The sequence below is a fragment of the Rhinopithecus roxellana genome, chromosome 8 (genome assembly GCF_007565055.1).
Source record: "Rhinopithecus roxellana isolate Shanxi Qingling chromosome 8, ASM756505v1, whole genome shotgun sequence".
NCBI classification, from domain to species: domain Eukaryota; kingdom Metazoa; phylum Chordata; class Mammalia; order Primates; family Cercopithecidae; genus Rhinopithecus; species Rhinopithecus roxellana.
In genome coordinates, this window is record NC_044556.1 from 25,438,213 (window position 1) to 25,456,929 (window position 18,717).

At 36.3% G+C, this 18,717-nt stretch overlaps 1 protein-coding gene across 4 annotated transcripts in view; it reads right to left on the reverse strand.

Moving 5' to 3' along the window:
- Positions 1–18,717, reverse strand: part of DPYD (dihydropyrimidine dehydrogenase) — a 902,287-nt gene that overhangs the window by 130,977 nt on the left and 752,593 nt on the right. The window lies entirely within an intron of this gene.

Genomic DNA, 18,717 nt, shown 5'->3' on the forward strand with positions numbered 1-18,717 from the left:
ATGTCTGAAGGTGGTCAAACTGAGGCTGGACTGCTGTTCATTCATTTAACTTGACCATCACTTACCCCTGACTCTGTCTCCCTCCTCATCTGCTATTGTTCTCCTTGTTGTCAACTATGATCCAGTCACCCAAGTCTTTCATCTCTTCCTCAAAAAAAAAAAAAAAAAAAAAAAAAAACCAAACACCCCCCCAAAAAAAAAACAAAGCCATAGTCTTTCCTTGCCTTAGGATCTTTTCACAAGGCCTTCCCACTGGCTAGAAGGACTTGCTTTTCCACACATGGCTAACTACCAACCATTCCTCAGGTCCATGGTAAATGCCCCTTCTTCAAGGAGGTCTCCAGGAGCCCAGAATAGATTATGGCCTTCTTTTAATCAGACATTTTTAACTTCTAATTATTGCATGATTATTTAGTTGACAACTTACTTCCCAATTAGACCAAAGTTTCAGAAGGGAAGAACTGCATTTATTTTGGTCACTATATTATCCCCAGTGACTAGGACAGTGTTTGTCAGTCAGTCTGCTGTCCACAAATATATGATGAGAGAATAATGATGATATGGTTTGGCTGTGTTCCCACCCAAATCTCATCTTCAAGTGTAGTTCCCACAATCCCCACGTGCAGTAGGAGGGACCTGGTGGGGGTAACTGAATCATGGGAGTGGTTATCTCCATGCTGTTCTCGTGATGGTGAGTGAGCTCTCACACAATCTGATGGTTTTATAAGGGGATTTTCCGCTTTTGCTTGGCACTTCTCCTTCCTGCCACCATGTGATGAAGGATATGCCTGCTTCCCCTTCTGCTATGATTGTAAGTTTCCTGAGGCATCCCCAGAAATGTTGAACTGTGAGTCAATCAAACCTCTTTCCTTTATAAATTACCCAGTCTCAGGTATATCTTTTTTTTTTTTTTTTTTTGGAGTCTCATCCTGTCACTAGGCTGGAATGCAGCGGTGTGATCTTGGCTCACTGCAACCTCCACCTCCTGGGTTCAAGCGATTCTCCTGCCTCAGCCTCTCGAGTAGCTAGGATGACAGGCACACACCACCACGTCCAGCTAATTTTTGTATTTTTAGTAGAGACGGGGTTTCACCATGCTGGCCAGGATGGTCTTAATCTCTTGACTCTGTGATCCACCTGCCTCAGCCTCCCAAAGTGCTGGGATTACAGGCGTGACCCACTATGCCTGGCCTCAGGTATACCTTTATTAGCAGCATGAGAATGGACTATTACAAATGATTAAACAGAAAAGAAAACTAAAATAAAAAATTCTGGAGTTAAGGAAGTGTGAATCAGAGAAATTAAAGTTCTTCCACTAAAAAACCCCTGGGGATTCTGTGATTGTGGCTGGGATTTAAGTTAAAGCTTGAAGAATGTGGATTTTGATAACTGCTTCTAGGTTGATTATTTCCAAAGATATCCCTCCAATTATGATATCACATGTAGACTCCAGAGATTCATTCACAACTTCTCCTGTAGAACCTCATCATCAACATGGCCCAATATCACATCAAATTCAAAATTTACAACATGGATTCAACATCCTTCCTAATTTATATTTCAAATTCAACCAATGAAGCAACCATTAAAACAAAACTGAGCAAAGAAAAACTCATTTCTATCCTATTTTCCCAGGCATTGAATATCTGGTATATACCAGGGTGTCTGGCAATGGTAGCCAACAAAGAAAAATCATGTCATGCATGAATGAAAATGAAGGAAATGCATGAAAACAGAATAATAAGATTCTATTTCAAAGACTCTTAAAGCCTTTTGGGTCTTTGATTAAATACATTTTATCGTAAGCCTCGTGCCTAGCATGCTACCTGATACCTCACTGTTGCTAGGTTGGTTGAGAGAATTTATCGAAAACATACTAGGAGGTATACATACTAGGAAGTATATATATATGTGTGTGTGTCTGTGTGTGTGTGTGTGTGTGTGTGTATATATATATATATATATGCGCCCAGGAGTTCTCAGCAAGGAGTGGTAAGTGATTCCATGATATGTACCTTAAAATAAAAAAGGCCAAGTATGAAATTCTGGGAATGCTAGCACTTAAAAGGAAGGTTAAGGAAGATGATTGTGAGGGACACCAAGCAGAAGAGATCCAAGAGAGTTAAGTCAGGTGCTGCAGATGCAGAAAGCACAGGAATATCAGAGCTTAAAGTGATGACTGGATGTAGCACTCGGCAATATACCAGATAACGTCTACCTTTATAGGAGAGATCTGCAATGGAGTAGAAGCCGGTTTATTTTGGTGGGCTGAGGAATGGATGAGGGATGATGAACTAAAGATATGCAGCCAGGTCACGTTTATAAGAAGTTTGGCTCCTGTAAGAGGAAGAGGCAAGCTGGGGGTATAGGTTACAGGGTTTTGCATTTTGCTTTTTACTTTTATTTCTGAGATAGAGACTTGCTCTGTCACCCAGGCTGGAGTGCAGTGATGCAATCATAGCTCAGTGTAGCCTCAACCTCCTGAGCTCAAGCAATCCTCTCACCTCAGCTTCCCGAGTAGCTAGGACTACAGGCACACACCACCATGCTTGGGTAACTTTTCTGGTATTTACTTATTTATTTAATGTTTTTTTCTTATAGAGATGAGGTTTTGCCATATTGCCCAGGCTGTTCTCAAACTCCTGAGCTCAAGCAATCTGCCCACCTGGCCTCCCCCAAATGCTGGGATTACAGGCATGAACCTCCATGCTTGGCCCACATTTTATTTTTTTAAAGAATGAAAATAATTATGTTTTAAGGATATACAGTTATTTTACATTTCAGAATAGGATAGATTGATTTCTGTGTATGAGATTTCTGTCAAAATTGGCTGAATGACTATGTGATAACAATGAAACAATGCAATATCTAACATGATGTGGGCTCTTCTTATGGGCCAGGCACTTTGTTAGCACTTTTAAATATATTATCTTCTTTAGTCCTCAAGATAACCCTAAAAGATAGGTTTAATTTTCAGCCCCATTTTACAGATGAGGAAACTGAGTCTTAGGAAAGTTAAATGACTTGCTCCAGGCCCCGTGGTTAGAAAGTGGTGGCACCAGAATTCCTGACCATACAATAAAATATGACCTAGATAACAGAGGAGCAACTTTTAATATAACTACAAATACCTTTCTACACCTATTGCATGGACCAAACACATATGTTTTTAAAAATTTAATCAGGTTATCTTCAACTGAAATATAGCTCTGGTTTTGAAAAATCCACGCTTTTAGAAAAAAATTGTCAGTGTTTTCAATTTACCTTCTTACTTGTACAGTATGAGTAAGAATAACAACAAGCCAAAACCAAAATGCAGAAACAAAAACCCCTTCATTTTCTATTCTCAAGTGCTGCATGTTAGTACAATGTAGAAAAGAGTATAGAATAACTACTAAATATGAACAAGAACATTTTCTAGGAAGCCTATTTACATTAGGAAAAGCATCTGTTTCTCAGGAGGAACAATTTGAACATTAATTAGGCCTGTTGTAACTTTCTTAGAGTTGGTGGTAGTTTTTTTTCTCACAACAATTATAAGGAACATCATTATCATTTCCTCCACGGGGTATTTTTTTTCTTTTGACTATAAAAGTCAACTGATGCTTTACTTAATCCTCTTTGCTCACTCTGAGATCCTATTTTTTTGTAGTATATACTGATGGGCATACTTTACTATAGTCTTAAAATAGTTCACCATGTGAACATAAGAAATCAGATTTTGAAAATCACATAATATCATGTACTTTACGGGATTTTCATGATTATTGTAAAATCTTGCTGCTAAAAGGAATCTAGAAATACTCTGCAAGGGATGAACAGTAAAGTATAATCTAAATCATCCCTGATGTTTCCAGGAAGAAGATACAAAAGCTATGAATTCTCTCAATCCTCAAACATGGCACAATTTGTATACAGTAGATTCAGCCAAGGAGTGGAGTGATCAAAATGTAGACTTGGTGTCTTTTAACTGTAGAAGAACATGGGAGGACCCAAGGCTAAGAAAACTCCCTCTTTCCCACCCACCTGTAGGCTCTTTATCATACAGTGTTAGTGTTCCACATAATTGGGAGTTATACTGAGAATGTGAACTGAACACAAAACCTGAAAAGTGGGGAGAGACTACAAGATACTTAGTGAGCAAGACTGGGATATTGTGCAATGCTGGAAGCCCTAGAATCCACCATGAGACACAAGTGCTAGAGGGGACCACTTCAGATATACTTAATCACATGGCAAATGTCACACCATTTACGTACCTTTCTGAAATGAGTAGTTTAATTTTTACTTCCAGTAAGATTAAACCTACTAATTTGCCTGATAGAATTTCTGCAAGTAGGAACTTTGCACATTGGTATTTTCTTTTAAAATTTTATTGTACATACAAATCAGGTGGGGATCTTTTTAAAATGCAGATTGTGGTTCTGTAGCTTTGGAGTGGGATCCTGGAGTGAGATCCTGCATTGGCCAAATTTTCAGGGGATGCTGCTGCTGCTGTTACTGGACCACACTTAGAACAGTAAAGTCTTAAGCACTGGCAGGGGTGAATCTCATCTCAACTGAAATGCTGACTGCAAAAAAAAAAATTCTTCTAAACAAATAGGTTTCTTCTTAATTTTTACTATTAGATTATATCAACATTTTCCTAGCCTTTTAAAGAATGCACTACTTATAATAAGAAGTCATGTTTGAAGAAACAAGAATAATTTGCTGATTAAATAGTAATAAGACTAAAAATAAATCTTAAGATGCAAGTGCACCATTGAGAATAGCTTTGCCCATGGATTTGATCTCAGGAAATGGAATTACTCAGAAAGATGCCTTGTCTTTGCCTAACCTTTATACTCCATTGAGGGCCTTATCTCTATCTCAAAGGTAAACGGTTCCTGTTAAAACTCCAAGTAGCTGCTATGTCTAAATGGGTGTATTTTATATGACATCTCTTAATTGTTTGTTTAACAGCTCTGATTAGGACTCTTAATAGCTGTTAACATGTTTGCTTCGTATAATTTGTAAGTTCTTTATGGTGAAGGCTGGTTTATCTTTCTTCACAGCAGGGCATCAGGTGCCATTATAAGGATCGTTGCCACCATTAATTATTTCTATAAGTGTGAATATCCCTATAGTGAGCTATTTTAAAGAGAGGCCCCTAGATTCTCAGCAGGACCAGCCCTATGCAGGAGCTGAATAGGTGGTGGCCCCCTGTGCAGTGTGATTTGACGTGTCCCATAAAGTGCCTAATAGTCTCCTCCAGGGGTCTGACACAATGCCCTGAATTTTTACTTTAGGTGCAGGCGTATTTAATCGAAGCCCGCCTGTGCAGAGCAACTGTACAAATACCTGGATGGTGACAGAGGGTGTCAGGAGCTATTCTTTTCTCATTATTTCTCATAAAATGAGATTAGCTAGATTATCAGTAAATTACCTATTTACGGAGATTTACGTCTTCTAAATCTTCTTTACATACATTATTTCTTTCAGTACTCAAAATAAACCTGACTTAGGCAGGAGAGGGAGTAATATTCTTACTTGAAAAATGGAAAGAGCTTGGACTTGAAGTCCTGTTTCTTAAAGTCACATCTTGTGGCTTCTATGCCATATTAAGTTAAGAGGCTGAGAGAATGCACACAGAAGTCAAACAGAATTGAGTTCCAATTACATCTTAGCTGCGTAATCATGAGCATTTTTTTTTCACTTAAAAATGGAGATTAAATACTTAGCACATAGGAAACTAAAAGGCAACATACTTAAATGCTTAAAATAGTAGCTTGTACTCAGCTAGATTGGCACCAAAATTAAATTTCATAATATGAATAAATCATTAGGGCATAAATTAGGCAGGATATAATTTTTTTAATGTAATAAGTTTTTGGTCAAGTGTTGCAGAGGAAGACCACGGACCTCATTTTTTTTTTTTTGCATTAAATAATGATCTCAAAAAAAAAAAGCTTTGGTTTGGTTGTCAGAAGACTCAGGTCTGAGACCCAACTCTGTCATCTGGCAGCTGTGTAACTAGGGCTAGTCATTTAGCTTGTTGAGTTTCCTCTCCCTCCTTTAAATCTGAAAAAGGAGGATGATAACATCTTATTGTTGTGAAGATTAAATTATATCATGAAGGTGGAAAGTCCTGTGGAAATTATAAAGCTTAGACAGAATGGTACTAAACCTCATAGGTATTGTAGAATTTCAGGTAGTCTAGAATTTCAAGTGCCTGGCAGAGGTCAAAATGGGAAGTTTTGCCTGTTAAAAAGAAGCTAACTTCATCTGAAAAGTAAAAGAAATTTACAAAGAAGCTATCAAATAAAATCTAAATTAGATTCAAAATATTTATCCCAGGTAAATAATCTGGCAAAGAACAGTTCTACAAAAGTAGGAACACCCTGAGACTGGCACATGTTTTTGTGTAATCAAACAGCACATTTTTCAAATGCTATTTTAAAATATAACAAAGTTTAAAAATAGAGATCTTGATCTATTAAACACAACTCAGATAAACCCATGACCATAATTATCCCTTTTTACTTCTTATCACACAGGTGGACAAACTACACTTTAGGACTTAGAAATATGTGCCTTCAGGTTATATGAAAGTAAAATATATGTTTACAATTTAAGTCTAAAGTTGTCTCAAAGTTACTGTAAATTCATTAGTAAAAGTTCTATTGGAGATTTACTACATTTAAGCAAAAAATGGAAATTCTTCTGCAATGGTTATCACATTATAAATTGCATTAATAAATGAGTTGTATGTATCTGGAAGAGGTTTAAGAAGCCTCCCATGAATGTGGTTCATATATGAAACACTGAATAAGAAGGGTTGTTCATCCAATTCTTAAAGCTTTTTCAGGAAAAAGAAGATTATATTATCTCTTCTTACTAACCTACTTTGATAAGCACATATTTTGTTTAAATATATTTTGTTTCAACTATGCAAAACATCTGCAATATTTTATATAGCACTTTATAGTTTTCGAAGCATGCTGTCAAAAAGAAATAGCTATAGAAGAATTTACAGTTTTCAAAGCATGGTGACAAACAAGATTAAAGGGAATTTAGCCTTTTTTTCAGACCAGCCTCCTCATTTCAGAGATTAGGAGTCCAGAATGGCTAAATAATCTATCCATGGTACACAGCTAGTTGGAGGCAGTACTGGCAGACCTGCCTGGTTTGAAGCTCTTTCTGCTACAACACTGCCTGTCAATATCATCGTACTTATTCCATACATCAGTTCTAAGAGAAAGAGAAGGTGCTATGAATTGTTTAGTAAGTGAGGAAACTGAAACCAAACATTGAATGCAATGCCCAAAATCAAGATTAGTAACTGGGAGGGCCAACGTAAGACTCAGAATTTCTGACCTCCACAGAGCTTCTTAACTTTTCTTTGTATTGTTATTTCCATAAATTTCAAAGTCTTAAATGAGATGAAAGTCTTACATATATAAACAAGCATATATTTATAATTTTCATAAAAAGAAGCAAAGTGATTTCATATTTATTATTATGACAAAAATCCACAGATTTTTTAACATTTAAGGTTTTAATATTTGGATGACTCACTTAAAATTTCCTATGTTAAATGGAAACTAAATTTCTGCTGTCTTCAGATGGAAATGCAGTTTCTAATTCTATCTGTCCACACCCACTGGTTAAAAACATCAGATTTTCTGAAGGCATGGAATCAATAATTACTCATGGAATTGAGTTCTGACCAGTACTGACAAACAGATGTAGGAAACTACATTGTACTTTAAAAATTGATGTACAATACATATAGATAAAATAAGAATTCAGAATAACAATATGCTCCTATGAGCTTTTGGTACTACATAAACATGGCATTCCTCACTAGAACTCATGAATAAAACACCAAAATTATAATTTTATAAAAATATAGGTTAAAAGACAGCCCCTGGAGATACATAGTAAATAGGGAACTAGATGGGGATATATTTGTATATTCACATATAACCACAAATCTTAGTTGTTCTATCATATTAGTTTCCATTTGTTGGAGCTGTGCAACATCAAAGTCATGATGTCCCTATATATTGCATTTAGCAGTAATGTAACGGACTACGTGAAGAAATCAAAGTGAGAGTTTCTAAGTAGTTTCCTGGCAATTGAGACAGCAGGCTCTTTCATCTGCTCTGTAACTGTGGCAGTGCATTGATTTAAACTCCTTCTGAGATCTCAAATGCTTTTATATTCTTAGGTCTCTCAAGCAGCTTTTTTTTTTTTTTTCCCAAAGTGATAAAATTCTAGCATTCAGCAGAATACCATCTTGTTTCCCCCAAAAAGAGAGGGCTTATTTCAGCTTTGCTACGAAACTGTACAGGATCACTAAGTAAAATAGCTGTCCAAATGTCATTCTACTAAGAAATCTGGCTTTGAGTTCAGATGTCTATGTTCTGACCACAGCAAATAGGATTGGGAAAAAAAGAACAACAAACGAATAGCCCCAGAGATGTTGTTTTTCAAAAGTTCCGTTCAGAAAAGTTGCCTAAATGGATAAGTAGTTCTGCTTATTAAATATTTTCAAAGTTGTTTTTAATTGCTACTCATTGATCAGTCCAAATGGTATAGGAGTCATTTATTTTGTAAATCATATATTTCTTCTCAGTACATTACTTATCCTCTTAAATGATACATTCTCTGATAAATTTTAAGTATATAAATTTCCCCCTATTCTTCCAATTAAGAAGGAACGTTATGGAGCTTGAAAGTCTATTTTTCAGTGTCACTCTGTGGTCATTCTTTAATTAATTTCTTAACCCAAGATCAGCTAAAGACAGACTGAAGAGAATAAAACGTTTTCAAGGTATATTATACTGAGATCCAAACCACATTTTGCCAGCCGGAATATAATCATCAATTCTCCAAGTATTTTCTCAAAGGCAGCATAGGTGATGGGCCACCCACTCGACTACTATTCAGAAGAGCATTTGTGAGACTGAGCTTCTCTGTTGCACTTTGTTGATGACACAACTTCACTGAAGATGGCCTGGGCTGATTAGTCAAAGGGCTGTGCCCTGCAGGCGAGACTGCCCCTGCCCCCTTCCTTGTATCTGTCCTTTACAAAGTGAGCTCCAACTGGACTCAGATCTCAATAATGACTGCAACCAATAATAATAAGAACCATACAGAGACACAGCACCTCTGTCTGCCTTTTATGCGACACTAGAGATAAAATGGGTGAGCCAGGTACAACATGTAGGGCCAAAGAATGGTGATTACTGTTCTGTCTCTTCAAAGATATTGCTGTTGATGGCTCTGCTTCCCAACGGGCATAAATACAAGACTCAAAAGACTGAGGTAACAACTGGAGTCTTCTATACACCAGGATCCTATGCAGTCCATTCTTTGGTTAGGAAGTGTGGCTGCAGTTTGAGGAAGCTTGGCCACTGTGCTTCAGAGGCAGTAGGATTTTTCTACTAACATGGTTTCTCACCATCAGGCTTTGGTGCTGCATGAATTACCGCAGCAATTTTCAATTACTCTGCAGTAACACAGGTGGTGGTGTAAGGGTTTGCATGGAGCACTGTGCATGCTCAGCACCTCTCATGATAAAAGTGGGGCAAGAAAAGGAAACTAAACATCCAAACAATAGCTGTCAGATGACTCAAATCCTTAATTTTAGGCAATCTTTCTTTTTCAACTGAGTCAACACAGCTGGGAAAACTTGATTTATCGTATCATTTACTAAAATACCACATAGAGTTTGATCACAGAGGAGAAGAAGTCATAATGCCTAGAGAGAAAATATCTATAGGGGAAAATTAACACGTGGAATTTTTTTCTGAACCCTGAAGATGGATGAAAGTTATGTGGTCACTCAATAACTAAGCAGACATTCACATTCCAAGAAAGAACAATTCGCATACAATGAGAGACATTTGTTAACATGAAAATAACATCTCAAATAGCCCTGACTACCTCTTAAAGCATTCACAATTCAGTAGTTGGTGTGGCGGTTAATCTATAATTGGTAAAAACACAAATTTGTGAGAGAGTACAATTTGGCTATTATCAGTGAGTCAACAATTTTGACTGAGTTGCCAATGTATTCTGGGATACAAAAGTTAGAGTTCAGTTGATTAAGAGTGAATAAACTATGTAAGAGTTAAGCGCTATAGGAAAAACAAAACAACCTTACCAATGTTGAAGTTAATATATGGTAAACACCGTGCATATTTATGGGAGGGTAAGAGAAGCAAAGCAATAAGGTTTGCATTTGTTAAAAGGAACTTTTTTTTTTTTTTTTTTTTTTTTTTTTTTATTATACTTTAAGTTCTAGGGTACATGTGCATAACGTGCAGGTTTGTTACATATGTATACTTATGCCATGTTGGTGTGCTGCACCCATCAACTCGTCAGCACCCATCAATTCATCATTTATATCATGTATAACTCCCCAATGCAATCCCTCCCTCCTCCCCCCTCCCCCCTCCCCATGATAGACCCCAGTGTGTGATGTTCCCCTTCCCCAGTCCAAGTGATCTCATTGTTCAGTTCCCACCTATGAGTGAGAACATGCGGTGTTTGGTTTTCTCTTCTTGTGATAGTTTGCTAAGAATGATGGTTTCCAGCTGCATCCATGTCCCTACAAAGGACGCAAACTCATCCTTTTTTATGGCTGCATAGTATTCCATGGTGTATATGTGCCACATTTTCTTAATCCAGTCTGTCACAGATGGACATTTGGGTTGATTCCAAGTCTTTGCTATTGTGAATAGTGCCGCAATAAACATACGTGTACATGTGTCTTTGTAGTAGACTAATTTATAATCCTTTGGGTATATACCCAGTAGTGGGATGGCTAAAAGGAACTTTTAAAAATATTAAACTCATTTTTAATCCCTTTACTGTACATATGGAAAAATAAAAGCTCACAAAGTTTGTGGTTTTGCGGAAAGACGAGGAAAATAAATTGTATGCTAGTATTTTTTTGACTTTTTGTTTTAATGAAGACCAAGAACCTAAAACTAAAATGCCTGGTCTTCAGCTACAAAAGATGAATCTACTGGAACATGGTTACAGACGAACAAATGCAATGCCCAAAGTAGTTTTATTTATGTCTTCTCACTAAAAGGGCACACATTTTATGATTTGCAACTATGACAACCAGAAGAAAGATTACAAACACCAGTAAAAGTTCTAGGATGAGGGTTTTAGAAGGATGCTTAGAGATGAGCATATAATTTACCATTCAAACTGTGACACTTGAGAGTAAATGGGAAACTATTAATGAAAATACCAGGAGCAGCAGTATAAACTGGGATTGTCCTGTATACCACTAGGACTTGTGATTTTCTTACTTAGAGGGTTTTTTTCTCTCTGCCTTTGTATTGGAGGGAGACTTTCACTTATCCTTCTGGAATGCATTCCAACATGCTCTGTCACTTTTGGTTTAGTTTAACATTCTGGTCTTTCAGACACTTATGCAGGCCTCAGAGCATTAACATTGGATCTAATTCACAAGGCTTTTATTACTTAGGTGGGGATTTGGAATCTTGGAAACCTGACTTGATCCAATAACAGGACCCAACTTGATCCTGTTATTGATCCAGATAATCTTAGATGTAAGCGTCCCTTTTGGCCTCCAACTGAAAAAAAAATAATTAATAGACTTTGCTTTTTAGTACACTTTTAGATTTACAGAATAATTGGGCAGATAGTACATAGAGTTTCATATGCCCACACCACCCCCACACTCGGCACCGTCCCCATTATTAATATCTTGCATTAGATGGTACATCTGTTACAGTTAGAACACCAATATCGATATGTTATTATTAAAGTTCATAGTTTATATTAAGATTCACTCTTTACATTGTACCTTTCTATGGTTTTTGACAAATGTATAATGACATGTATCGTCATTAGAGTTTTATACAGAATAGCTTCACTGCCCTAAAAATCTACTATGCTGTACGTATTCATCCCTCTCACCGTCACCTCCCCCATCCCCTGGCAACTACTGATCTTTTTTTCTGTCTTCATAGTTTTGCCTTTTCCAATATGCCATATAACTGAAATCATATATATGTAGCCTTTTCAGATTGACTTCTTTCACTTAGCAATATGCATTTAAGGTTGCTCCAGGTTGTTCTGCAGCAACAGAATCCATTCACCCACAGTTTTTTCAACTTTAGTAAGAACTTCATATCTTTTAAAATATAAAATCATTTTTCTATATAGCCAAAATAATATTTTCACAGTTAATAAAATAAATAATTCCTTAGTGTAATATGATATCCATAGTACAATTTCCATAATACTTTTATAGCTAGTTTATCCAAGCCTGGGTTCAATCCAGGACTGAATGCTGCATCCAGTTGCTCTGTCCCTCGTTTCCTTTTATCTGGCACAGCCCCTTTTTCATTGCACCAGCCTGTTGTAGAAACCCTACTGCTGGGGTCTGGCTGCTTTGCAACAGTGTTCTTTACATTTCTTTTCTCTATTGATAGCTTACATCTCCTGTAAACTTGTACTTGTCTTGAATCTTGCTGAACTCTCACACAATGTGTTCACGGGAATTGGGTCCTCAAAGGGCATCTTGAACGCTTAATGGGAATGGGGTGGCAGGGCATGAATGGTGAATATTGCCTGTGATCATAGGCTTGCTCCGCTGTCCCACTGGACTTCAGTTTAACTGTTTATGATAAAGGATACAACTCAGGAACAGCCAAATAGAAAAGATGCATAGGGCAAGGTATGAGGGAGGGGTAGGGAGGCTCCACATCTTCTCCAGACACTCCTCGGAGGGTCTTTCTGCCTAAAAAAAAAACAAATTCAAAGGGGACAGGAGTGGCAAGGAGCTACTCAAAATCCATATCCTTTAAGGTGGAAAAGTTTGGTGTATTTTAGCAAACTTAACATTCTGTCCTTTTGTAACTTATTTCTTTATGCTTTACCCAAATTACCTTATGATTACAGCATTTTGGAATTTACTTAGGTTATTTATTATGTTTTAAACCCTGTTCAAAATATGTCTACATGTAGCACCACAATTAAACTCACAATAGCACCTTGGATAAGTATTATTATTTTCTTCAGTTAGCAGATGGGTAAATATGGGGTCAGAAATTAAAGGCTTTGATTAAGATCACACAGCTACTAAATGGCAGTGCAAAGATAAAATTTCTGGCTCAGTTTGCCCACAGAATCCTTCCTTGTAACCATAGTGCAATCCTGCTTTCTGTTTTGACCACTACTACAAAGGCAACTGGCTTTCATGTGAAAACAGGGAGATTATATGTGTGTGTGTGTGTATATGTATGTATGCTTACAATGCATATGTGTATACATGTTTATATGTTTATGTTAATGTACATGTTTATATATGTGTGTATGTTTATATGTTTATGTATACACATACATACACACACACATATATACACACAATATTGTATATATGTATATACAATATATGTACCTATATTTATACAGACACACTATATATACATATATATCTATGTGTATGTAGCATAGATTTCTTATAAGTATTATATCAAATAAAACATAAATAATTATCTACTTCAGTGCCTAAATACATGTACAATAGGTATCATCATTTGGATCTCATTCACCAGATTTCAGAGACACAGCAAAAAGGGCAGAGACTATATTTCTTTTGGTTACCATTGTACACACAGTACTTACCACATAAAGATCTTTGCCTGGCATATGACTTATTCAATGAATGAATACATGAAGGAAAACACAAATATTGTAATAGTATCAGTCAGTGACAAACACAATTCCCTTTCACTCCCTGTCAAGAATACATTTTTCTCTCCAATTATACAAATATATCATAATTAAGAATTCACACCAACCCACAACAGAATACTTTTTCTCAACTTCTGCTGCATTCTGTATCACTCATTGCACCATTTATACATTAATTTCTTTGTTATTACTTAACTATTCTTTGGATATGCCAATGTATTTCAAGGATGCAAAGAAGTAGCTCTACTTCTTCAGCATTCTTCTTGATATTAAAAGTACTACTTGTCACAGACAAAATGGACAAGGCCTGTATATAGATTTTTGCTTCTCTGGTGTTCCCAGTCTGGATACCTGAATCTTAACAGCAATTGTCATTTGATTATGTTTTCTCTTCTGATAGTTCCCTGTAACACTAACTGAAGGAATGTTTAATTAAGAATCCTATAAAGATCTCATTTAACAATGACTGAATTCATACCATCAAATCCAATATATACAGTGTTCTAATTTCACACATATATGTTAAAGCAATCTGGATCCTAACTATAATACAGGACAGATAAAACAGAGCCCGGAGAGTCTAGGGAAAATGTCCTTCATCTTGTTTTGTGTCTGGACTCTCTTATCTAATTTTTTTGGGTTTCTGCATCACACACCAAGAGGTCAGTCCAGTATTCTTGGGGCAGGATCAGTATTTTTATTTTAAAGAATTCCCTCTCTATCTTTAATTATTTCAAGTTTATATTTTAAATTTAAAGTTCAATACTTCATCATATTACTTTGAAATAGTTCAAAGTAAATGATCAAATGTATTATTGAGAAAATTTGTACAAGTATTATTGACATTGTAAATGATTTGCTCCCTCTAATATAGGTCCTGCAAAACCACTGCACATGCCAAGTAAAGGCCTTCTCTCTGTTTGCTGGGAATGGAGCCAGGAGTGTTTAATAGATTATTCTGAATTATTACTAGAAGACAGAAATTTTGTTATTTTCCCCTTTCCTTTCTTTCTTTCTTCCTCCCTTCCTTCCTTCCTTTTTCTTTTTCCTTCTTTTTTCTTTTCTTTGATACAGGGCCTCACTCTGTTGCCTAGGCTGGGTGCAGTGGCATGATCAAAGCTCACTGCAGCCTCAAACTCCTGGGCACATGCAATCCTCCTCCTTCAGCCTCCTGAGTAGCTGGGACTACAGGTGCTTGCCACCATGCTTGGCTAATTTCTTAATTTTTTTTCTAGAGACAGGGTCTTGCTATGCTGCCCAGGCTGATCTTGAACTTCTGGGCTCAAGTGATCCTCCCACCTCAGCCTCCCAAGGACTGGGACTATAGGTGTGAGACACTGCGCCCAGCCAAGAGAGCAATATTCAAACTCATCATTTCTTCGAAAACTTTCTCTATTACTCAAAAATTACCTACTAATTAATTTATTCTTTCATTCAGCACATATTAATTTATGCACTAATCCTCTGGTTTCTTTTCACATTCTATTATCAAACAAAACTGTTGACCGCAGCAGCCTGAGGTTATGCTGTTTGTTTTCTGTAGAATGAGCTTTCCATGCAGAGCTATTGTGAGGACCAAATGAGGTAAGAATTATTAAGTACTATACAGCAGGAAGGTCTGCCTTGTTGGTATACGTGTGACACAATGGGTTTGATTCAGAGGTAAGAATAACTAAGTGCTGAATTTTGTATCTGAGTGTGCAACTGGTGTCTTTTGAGGTGTGTGTTTGTGTGTGTGTTTATACTGACTAATTTCTAAGATGAGTTGCTCCATTGAACTCCGGGACAAAAATGATCACATCTATGTTGTAAACAACTTAATCACACACAGATAAACATATAAGAGAATTTTGAGACAAGGAAATGACTGATTTTCAATTGTTATGCTTTGAGAGTATAAACCAGAATCATATTACCACTGCCTACCCGTAAATCAATATACTACGGGTTTTATATCAATTACTAAATATGAATTGGGTCAAAGAAAAGGTAAATAAGGTAAACGTAGGTAAGTTGGGTTTTATGTGTTTTATATTCCAGTTTTGTCTATAAAATGTCACACTCTGCTTATATTCTGAATCTGCTTATAATCAACATTATCTAATTAAACAATGCTCAGACATGCAACAGAATTGGCTTGTTTTTTTTTTTTTAACTCCCTCCAGGTTACTCACATTTATTTTGTGTGTTTTAGAGACATCAGGTCTTATAAATGTGCAACAGTATTCTTACTGTAGCTGTGTAAGACCAGGTGTGTGTAATGTGTGATGTATTTGGCCATACAAATTCACCAGTGATGAAACTGATTTTTTGCTTGTGTCATTGTTTTTAGGCTCAATGATGAGTCATGAAACTTTCCTCTCACCTCATATTCATTACTACATCTGGTGCCATCCAGACAGAGTTAATATCCACAATGTACTGATTGATTTAGGAAGATGATAATGAGATTATTGCTCATGCCCTTAAAGCATGACAACTGAAATCCTATCATTTTCCACATGAGGAAATATGCTAAATATTATAATATCTGACATGTCTATCACTGTGGGATTAAGCCAGCTATCTGAAACAGAGGTTTGATATTTTGATCTTTAGAATATTATCTTCTTTTGTCTTACAAACACAGAATTATTGATTTGGAGATAATGGCAGTTTATATTTGCATGCTTACATCTTTAATTACACAAAATGTTAAGGTCCTCCTGGTTCATATCTGTGAAAAGAAGCTAAGAGCAAGCAATGTTCTTTCCTCTGATTATGTGGGGCATGACCATAGAATAGGGGAAGAGAGGTGTTTAACTTGGAGCATTTATATTTCAGGCTAGGAGAATCCAGTTTAAAAGTTTTCAAAAGATTGATGAGTCACAAAAATATTAAATGTGTGGCAAATCTGACCAGTTAAACAAAATGAAGAAGGAATGTTTCCTGGATATTCAAAGAAGGCAAGTTATAGAACTGGATGAGCATGTTTTCAAGGCTAATAAATGTACAGCGTTTTTTTCCCTCCCCCTTGGAGGGAAATGTTTTATAGACCATTTACTTATTTTATTTTAAAATGTACATTTGATGTGAATTTCATTTCTTTTACTCTTTTCCTCAAAGATTCATAATCATCTAAAATTTAGCTTCAGGAACATATTTCTGAGAATGACAAGAGATTACTGAAACTGGCCTCCGAACCATTCAATATACAGGTGCTTATTGTCCATTTTTAGACATTCACTGGTTGAGACTACAGTAAGCCGTTCCTCTCTCCTGTTAGCATCTGTCTACAAGCAAGTATGCATGTATCTGCTTTGTGCCTAATATTATTTCAATTACTATTAGGCATTCTTAAGAAGTGAAAATGCACATACATCCTTACTAGGAGATAAGACATACATTCACTTATCTGCATTGGCTTGTACATGCATTTTCAGGCTTGAGACATGTCTAGAAAGTAGGATAGAAAACAAGAGATACAAGTGCCTACCTGACATTTTCACAAAGGTGTTTTCTAGGCCTCTTAACTATAGCCAGAATACCATTTCCAATTTTTCCACTCACTGCAGCCTACCACTCCACTAGTCCAAAATCTAGAACTCTCTGTTCCTTTCTTTTCATGTCCACAACCATTCATTCAATCTCTCAGCAAATCTCGTAGCACTACTTCAAGTATATATTGTGAATCTGTCTATTTGTTGCCATAACCACTGATTCTTGCAACTGGAATCAATCATGATATCTCACTTGCCCTACTGCAATACTTTCTTTATTCACTCTTGACCCTCCTAAATTAATTATCGACACAACAGCTAGAATGATTATTTAAAAATATTAATTAGATCATAATTTACCACTGCATAAGACCAACAATGCCTTGCCTCACTTTGCAAAAATGGGAACACTTTCTACAAAGCACTGCGTGATCTAGTCCTGCCTCGTTGGCCTTCCTTGAGTATGTCAAGCTTATTTCTGCCTTAGGAGCTTTGCTCTGTCTTTCTGCAATGCCTTTCTCGATACTTTCCCATAGCTGGATGCATTTTCTCATTCAGTTCTCAGCTTAAATATTACTGCTCTAGAGACGACTTCCCCAACCAGACAATGTATCCTCCCAGTCACTATCACACAGTCTAATTTAAATTCTAAGCTAATTTAAAGTACTTATCACTACCTGACATTTTTCTTATATATCTGTTTCTTACTAATGTGCCTGGTACCCATCAGACACTCAGTAACTATTTGTTGAATGAATAGAAATGATGACTGCTACATAATACAGTTTGATAACATGAACCTTATAACTGAGCTTCTCAGCAGATACTAGTTATTGACAGCTTCAGAGCCAATCTCTTCTTGATATATTTAACTTTTTAAAAATAATATGTAGTTTTAAAATTTAAATAACTTTCACCATTCATAAACATTTATACAAAGTATGATTAGTGCTTATTTGTAAGGAAATACTCTAATTTTAATACTTTAATACATGGAACACACTTGAGAAATCTAGAAATGCTTCCTACCCAGGATGCCTTAATTAGGAGGACTTATTTAAATGTGCTTATTTTTAAATTTGGCAAGGTTCACAAACATTAATTTTGTTACATTGCAGATACTAATAGTATTATAAATATCTTAAGTAAAGGTATTATGTCATTTTCCCGTAAGACTGAAGGAATAGAACTCCCAAAGTGAGTGAAATCCCCCTTACTTGTCTGCAGATTTTTCTCCACTATGAATCGCTCCCAATTCAGATTTCAAAATTTCAGTATTTAATAACTTCACTACACATATTATTTAAGCTATCTCTAAGTATGTGGGTTTTTAAAATCATTATTATGGTACAATTTACATACCATAAAACTCACCCCCTACAAGTGTTTAAGGCAATGATAATCTGTAAATTTATAGAGTTGTGCAGCATCACCACAACCTGGTTTTAGGATATTCCAATTACCCAAAAGTTTCCTTGCCTCCTTTAGCAGCCACTATTCACCACCT